The 7,300-nt window shown below is 50.2% G+C and overlaps 1 protein-coding gene across 2 annotated transcripts in view; it reads left to right on the top strand.

The window, feature by feature from the left end:
• Positions 1–1,779: 1,779 nt before the first annotated feature.
• RSRC1 (arginine and serine rich coiled-coil 1) overlaps positions 1,780–7,300 on the top strand; it is a 155,057-nt gene continuing 149,536 nt past the window's right edge. For both annotated transcript variants that reach the window (XM_062005724.1, XM_062005723.1), the window contains exon 1: positions 1,780–1,868. The gene's annotated coding sequence lies outside the window, so the exon portion shown is untranslated. The remainder of the gene's footprint in view (positions 1,869–7,300) is intronic.

The raw sequence follows: 7,300 nt of genomic DNA, 5'->3' as shown, positions 1-7,300 counted from the left end.
GGCCGCGGCTCAGGGGCGCGCTGCCCCGGCTCCCCGGGCGGGCATCCACGGGGCGGGGTGGTGGCGGCGCCCCGGGCCGTTCCGAGCCGTGCCGTGCCGCCCGACGTGCAGGGCTCCCGGGGTCTGACAGAGACGCCGCGATTGAAGTGGCACTATTTATACTTTGCAAAGCCTGCCCCTTGTTCCCGGAGAATTACCTCCCCTCGGAGCTCTGAATGGAGCCCGGCTCCGCCGCCCGGCCGCGCCGCCCGCCGCGGGGCACTGCGCCCAGGGCGCCACCCGCCCGCCCGCCGCGCGATGCGCCCTAATTAATTTAATTAGGCGCGGGCCCGTGCGCGAGGTCCCGGGCGAGCTCGGCGCGGGGAGAGGGGCCGGAGCTGCGGGGGAGTGGCCAAGGCGGGAGGTGACGGGGGGTGGGGGGTGCGCAGCCTCCGCGCCCGCGCAGCGCTCCGCGGGGGTCGGGGCGGGGTGTGGAGGGGTTGCGGGGCCGCCCCCCACTCCCGCGGGGCAGGGGCGAGGGGCGCTCCCACCGTAGCGTGGAACCGGACCCCGGGGAGCCGGAAAAGTTCCTTCGTGGACGCCCAAACGCACCGAATAAATGACGGGCTAATCGGCAGTGACAAATACAGCTGTATCATCAACGTGTTCTCGTACGGCGAACTGAGACATCAGATTAGAGTGAATTACGCTATTTATTGCTAATATTGTTTCTCCTTTGTTGTTTTAAATCTCATTAAGAGAGCACTTTTGTTGACGGGAGCCGTCTCTTTTACACCTTTGCTAGAATTCTAATAAATTATTCAAAATTGTTTAACTCTTGCTTATGTATCGATTTTTCATTTGACCTTTGGAAAGATGACTTTACATAAAAGAGCGTTTATTTACTCGCGCAGGTTCGGCATCGCGGACGGAATTAGCATTTCTTCAGATCCAATTACACACGCCTCAGCTGCGATGGGCAACGATTTACGGTGACTCCGTTTCGGGCGGCGGGGCAGGTTCCGCCACCCGCGAACTGGCCCCCGCTCCGCCTCTGGTGACATTTCGGGTCCTGGGATGACCGAACACCGGGAGCCCCGGCGGGGACGGACAGGCCCCGTGCTGCCGCCCGGGAAGATGATGCTCAGCGGCTCTTCCATCCTCCCGTTTCGTTGATCCTCACGACACACTTCGCAGTTCCCGTGGCGAGGAGCGAGGGCTCGGAAACTCGCATGAAACTAACCCAATTCGTCAAAAGACAGAATCGATGTAGGGATTAAATCGTTTCGTTGCGTTTTTGGCCGTTACTCGGCGGCGACTGAGCTCGGTTCGGCGGCGGCGGGCAGGGCCGAGCTCAGCCGCGGCTGCCGCGCTCTTTTTTCCCGGGTATAGCGTGGCCCCGGTGCGGTGCCCACGCCGCGGGTGGGGTGTGGGAGTGTGGGCAGCGCTGCCCCTTCGCCCCGGCGGGGGTTTGTCAATGCCGGGAAACACCGACCCTCATTAATCACTTCGAGCCGAAACTCCCCGCGCCGCCGCCCCCGCGCCTCTCCCCGCAGCAGAGGAGGCGGCCGGCAGCGTGCCCGGGCCACGCGCCGGTAAGTCACTGCGGTGGTCTCGGCGCCGCGGGTTCAGCGGCGGCCTCGCGGCATTCGCGGCCCGTCACGCGTGGGGCTCGCCCCGCCGGGGCGGCCGGCGCGCCGCCGCATCGATTCCTCGGCGCTCGGCGGCGCTGCCTGGCCGCCTGGATGAGCTCGGAGGTGGCTTGGCGCTGCCTGCCCGCCGCCCAGGAAGGCGCTGAGCTCAAACCGGCAGCCGCAGCCCGGCGCCGCCTCCGTTCCCACGGCCCGGCCCGGCCTGACCCGACCCGGCCCGGCCGCTCCGCCGTTCAGGTAAGGCGGCGGGGCCCGGCGGCGGGCCCACCCCCGGCTGAGAGACGGCAGGGCACCGCGGGCCGCCGCGGCGGCGGCAGGGCGAGCCCTGCGGCCTGCTGCCGTTCCCCAGGGCCTCGGCGCGCCGGGAAGACGCGGCAGCCCCCGGCTGCGGAGCGGGGTCGGGGATGGCGGGGAGGACCCGGCGGGGCAAAGCCCAGTGTTGCCATGGCGACTCCGAGGCCAGTCGCCACGGCCTGGCCGTCCCTGGCGTGGAAACGCTGCGGGTCGTTTCTTTTCATTGGCCCCGGTGCCGGCGGTCCCGCCGGTACCCGGCTCGGCGTCCCGGCGGTGGCGGGCAACGACGTGAGCGGCTGAGGAATGAGGGGGGCGGGGAGAGTTGTGTGAGAACCCCACTCATAAACGTGTCCGTCTTTTCTAGGAGCGTGCGGGGCAGGGGAGCAGGTGACGTGCGGGCAGGGCGGCAGCGGCCGGCGGGGAGCGGACCCGGACACGAGGGTCACTCTTCCTGACTCTGGTCAATTTCCTTTGTGGAAACTGACCTGAGCTGCTGCTCCCTGGCCGGGCGCTGTCCAGGCTCCTTTTCCTGCTGCTGTTACGCAGACAGGACCAGTGAGTGGGGAGCACATAGTACCGGTGGTGGATGTTGCTGTCCCTAGCACTTTCCCAGGGAATCCGCTCTTATTTTTTGGCTCACAGGGGGATAAGAGGAAATAATTCACGTCGAATTGTACTTCCCCAGCTCTTATCTATGAAAGCGTGGGTAGAGAAGATGTTTGACAAGTATTTTTCTGTCTCTGACGTGCTGTAGCTGGCATCAGTCATGTGGGGTGTTTTCATTTTATGTTTCAGATACATAGAAATCTGGGTGCAACTTTTTCCTCAGATACGAGATTTTTTTCAGACGTTCTTATTGAGTGAAAGATGGCTTATGAAGTGAGCTCTTACTAGATGAGCATCACGCTAGGGTTTCATGGTTCAGTTCTCCACATTGCTGTTGCTGTCCTGGATCACAGTGGATGTTCCTTGAGCCTAGTTTTCTCCCACAATGTGGAAACTGAAGTAGAATTAAGGAATATTGTGATTATAAATGAATTGTTCATTCTTGATTTTGAATGGACGCAAACTTTCTTCAAGGTCAGGATTAATGATTTTGAAAAGGACTTAATACATCTGTGTAAGATGGTATCTGTTATGTGACCAGAGGACAGCATTCAGTGTTTGGTGTTTGTGGATTCTTCTTCCTGTGGGAGAGATTGTGAGTAACTGAATTCCCCTGATCCTTTGATCTCTAGGTTTTCTTCAGAGGTGACCTGTTCTGGGGTAGCTCTCTTGGTAGATGCCATTCAAGTGTTCCTCTTGTAGTGATCTGGAAACAGGGCTGAGGGAGAGACGCATCACGGGATAAGCACATAAAATCAACAATTGTGGTTGCTTCTCTCATGTGAACAGTCACCTTAATCTCTTTTCTAATCAAATCTCTTCCTCTGCTGATTAGTAGAGCAGGGACAGTTTCCACATAACTCCAAGCTTGGTGGAGGCAGATACAAAGACAGTCTTTGATCTATCCACACACAGAAGCTATCTGAGAAGGAGTTCAACCCGCTGCCTGCTTGTGGTTTCCTTTTTAGGGGAGCAGAGTTGCCATTAGAAACACTGTGACCCCTCCTTACTACTTAATGAGCATGTTTGTCAAGGACTTAGAACAAGTTTTCCTTCAGTTAACCTTATTCCCTGGCTGAAGCTGAAGTAGCATCTCGTCCCAACTTGTTGATTCTCTCCTATGGATGGACTTGCACAGTTTGGCAGGATTGTAAGTTCTTAAAGGATCTTGCTTGCAGCAATGCTACATAAACAATGTGAGTGGTTAGTGGTTATTGCAAGTCAATTTTCAAAGGTGCTTAGTAACTAACAAGCATAACTTGTGTTTGTAAACAAATGTGGAGATTATTTTGACTTTGTCACTCCTGGCTGATCATGGTAACTAAATATTGTGCTAATTGTATTCTTTGCTCAGATTTTTTGTTTATATTTCAACCAAAGTGTTGCAAGATCAGTTTTGACAAACAAGACTTAACAGAAACAAAAATTGACTACTGAAAAAACAAAGACCTCTCTTTTAGGTACTCCAACGTACCTGTGCTCAGGTCTAGCCATCCTATTGAAAAGCTGTTCAATTTTAGACAAACTGCAAGCCTTCAACATGCTGAAGTTCATAGACATTCACTACAGCCTTCAAAAGTATTTAAGTAGCTGATTAATTAATGATACTCTGTTATATCTGAGGCTTCAGCATGAGTTTCCTACTCATGTAGCTGCTGTGAGTCCTCATGTCTTCAGACATCATCTTTGGAGTTCTCAGTCTTTCTGAGAATTTTACTGTTTGACCAGAGTAGTTTGGTCTAAATTCAGGAGTGAGAAAGGGAATATAAGAGGGAAAAAGAAGGAGTGGGTGAATAAGAGTGAGTGAGAACCATGCAGGAGGAAGGTTGGGGCTAGGTGATTGTAAAAAAATGAGCCTCACTGATCTGATGGAGACTGTCTCCCCATGAATGCCTGGGAGGTAACACAGGCTCTAAGTTCAGCTGAAACCATTCTTTTGCCGTTGGTGCTTGTTAATATGCCTTTCCTTCCTCCTCCTCCTTCTAGTATTGTTCCATAGTGGAGATGAAAGCCTTTCATGTCTTGGCAGGTATTGAGAACTGTATCTCTCACAGTGCCTACACTTAAAGAGGGTTTGACAGAAGCCAAGTACTTAGGGAGAATACTAACCTGTTACAGGTCTTGATAATTGACTTCTCTCAGGTATGATGTTTGTAAGAGGTGTCTTTGCAGGAAACTGTGGTTCATATGCTGAAGACCCTGGTGAAAGTGCCTGTCAGACAAAGCTGTCTGTCACCTGTGTGCTTCCAAGATGTCCTTGTAGGAAACAGCTACTAGGACTTGGCTGCACAAATTGTCCCAGGATCAACAGTGTGCTCTGGCAACTTCTTTTCCAGTGGAAACTCTAGAAGGTGCAGAGCATCAGTCACCAATGTACCTTTGTCCTGTACCCTATCTACAGTATACTCAGTGCTCCTGAAGCTCCTGAGCCTCAAGTACGTGCGCGTGTGCCACAGGCCTTGTCCTATCATACGGAAGGACTGTGGCTTGTAGTTGTTCTTTGGTCCTGAAGACACAAAATTTAGATGATATGTTTCACATAGCTTTGTGTGCTGTTTAATCTAGTTATATGTCCAAATGGGGAAGGAAGCTGATGGCTAAAAAAAAGACGCTAAGCAACAGAAGATATATATGTTGAAGTGTAATGTTCTGGGTCATAACGACGACCACATCAAGTGGCAAGTATCTCAGCAGAAATGGCTTTTGTACTCTTTGTTTCTTTGGTGTCTTTCATCAGTCTCACTGCCATGAGCTGTGGTCTGTGAGCTTAGAGCTTAAAACCTGTGCATTTTAGTTTCTGAGCAGTTCTGCTTATGTTAAGTTTGCGATTGAAGTTCACGTTCATTTGAAGAGCTTTATTTTCCTGCTCAATAACTGTTAGTACCTTAGAGCCCTGTAAATCTTCTGCTGTGAGGTGGAAAAATTAAAGTGACTGCACAAGATGGTGTGTTGACACAAATTGTCATTCCTCTACAGAATTATAAACTGAAGGCATAAGTCCTTAAATGAGATAAAATAGTCTGTGAAGTAGTACCTCTGTCTTTTTCAAAATCTATGCAGAGTAACTTCAGTAAGATGGGAGAAATAACTTCATTTAAACAAGAAACTCTGTTGCGTAGCAATTCCTCCTCCTAAAATTTGGCTGGTTTAGTTGCATGGAGGGTTAGCTGTTTAAGCTGTATATTTCAAATGTGCTGTGTTTAGATTGTTATCTGAAGAGCCATCTCTAAAGTGCTGAAAACAGAAACTATCGAGAAGTGAAGTAAATATATAGAGTGATTTTCTGCAGCAAGGCTTAGTAATGGCTAATTTGTAGGCACTCCTGGCTGCAGGAGCAGAACTGATAGCTCAGAGCTGCGTGCCGAAGAGCTGTCTGGAGTCCACAGAGATTTGACTACACAGGCACAAGTTTACATAGCTTCTGTTTTGATTGTGGCAGTGAGTGAACTCTAGTGAACATCAGAGAAAATCCAGATACTTAAGGGACTGTGTCTTATTTTGCATTAAACAGCTGATGGGTAAATAATATGGAAACTCTTCTTGAAGTAGGTGCCAGGTCCAGAAGTTGGGACTTTCAGGAGGATGTTGCTTTGACTTCTGACTTGTGCTTTCTGCAGCCTCTCAACCTGGCTCCAGGGGTCTGTGATTCCCTAGGACGTGCTCAGTAGTGTGGGAAGAGGGTCTCAATTTGACAAGCAAACCCTCATCTCTGACATCATCTTCAGGCTCTGCCAGATGCAACATTTTCTGTATGTTTATTGTATTGCAGCCCCTTGGAAGGCTCTGTGGGGGAATTTGGTCACAGTACACTGGCTTTGCAAATCCCACGCCTCCTTGGGTGTTTACATGTATCAGTGTAGCACTGTAGCAAGTGTGACTGTGTGCAAGAGAATTCCATCTGTCTTGGGAACTTGGGGGTGAAAATGTTGGTTTAAGAAACTTTGTGCAACTAAACATGGTGCTTTTTTGCTCAGTCACACATTTTGACTGAAAGCACCAGCATACTCAAGGCTTGTATTTGCAGGTAAACCTTTTGTGAATATAAGCATAAATGTGGTTCATGGTGAATTTCTCTTCTTGTTGTGTTTTCAGTCTCTGCCCTGGAGACCAGGGTGGTGCTGCCTAGGTGGTAAAAGGTGAGAGGAAGGGCAAAAGCTTGCTTGCAGAAAATGATCAAGTTCCACCAGTTTATGCTAGATATATGAGCACCAGCAATGATTCAGTGTTGGTTACAGACAGGTGATGTTGTGGCAAAATATATCTGTGATCTAGGTGTTGGTATGAGTATTAAAGAATAATGAATTCCCATTTTCCCAATGCAGAAGAAGCTAGGGACCGTTGAAATAACCATTAATTCTTGGCAGGAAAGGCTCTTCCTAACTGCCATGAGTTGAAGAGTGTCTGAAGGGGCATCTTGAAGACTTGAATGGACAGGGCTGATACTGCTGGGACAGGAAAATTGATTTTTAAAGCATTATGCTCTTTTTTTAGCAGCCTGAAAAGTCAAGAATTAAAACATTTCTTTAATTGTGAAGCAATGAAACTGATCTCTTGGGAGTTCCCAGTGAAGAAGATTGTCTTCACAACAATTAATAAATGGCAGGCTTCTCCACCTTCTCTCTTTTTCAAATCTGTTATCAAAGTCTGTAAATTTTGTCCAAATAAACACATTGGCAATTAAGAAACATTTCTGTAGCTTAATATTTATAGCTCTGTTTTTGGAATAAAGCAATTTAAAGTTGAGTGGATCTAAACTGAGGACCAAAATC

This window comes from Colius striatus, chromosome 12, assembly GCF_028858725.1.
Source record: "Colius striatus isolate bColStr4 chromosome 12, bColStr4.1.hap1, whole genome shotgun sequence".
Lineage (NCBI taxonomy): Eukaryota > Metazoa > Chordata > Aves > Coliiformes > Coliidae > Colius > Colius striatus.
The sequence above is the reverse complement of the archived record's forward strand: the minus strand, read 5'-3'. Positions and strand labels throughout refer to the sequence as shown.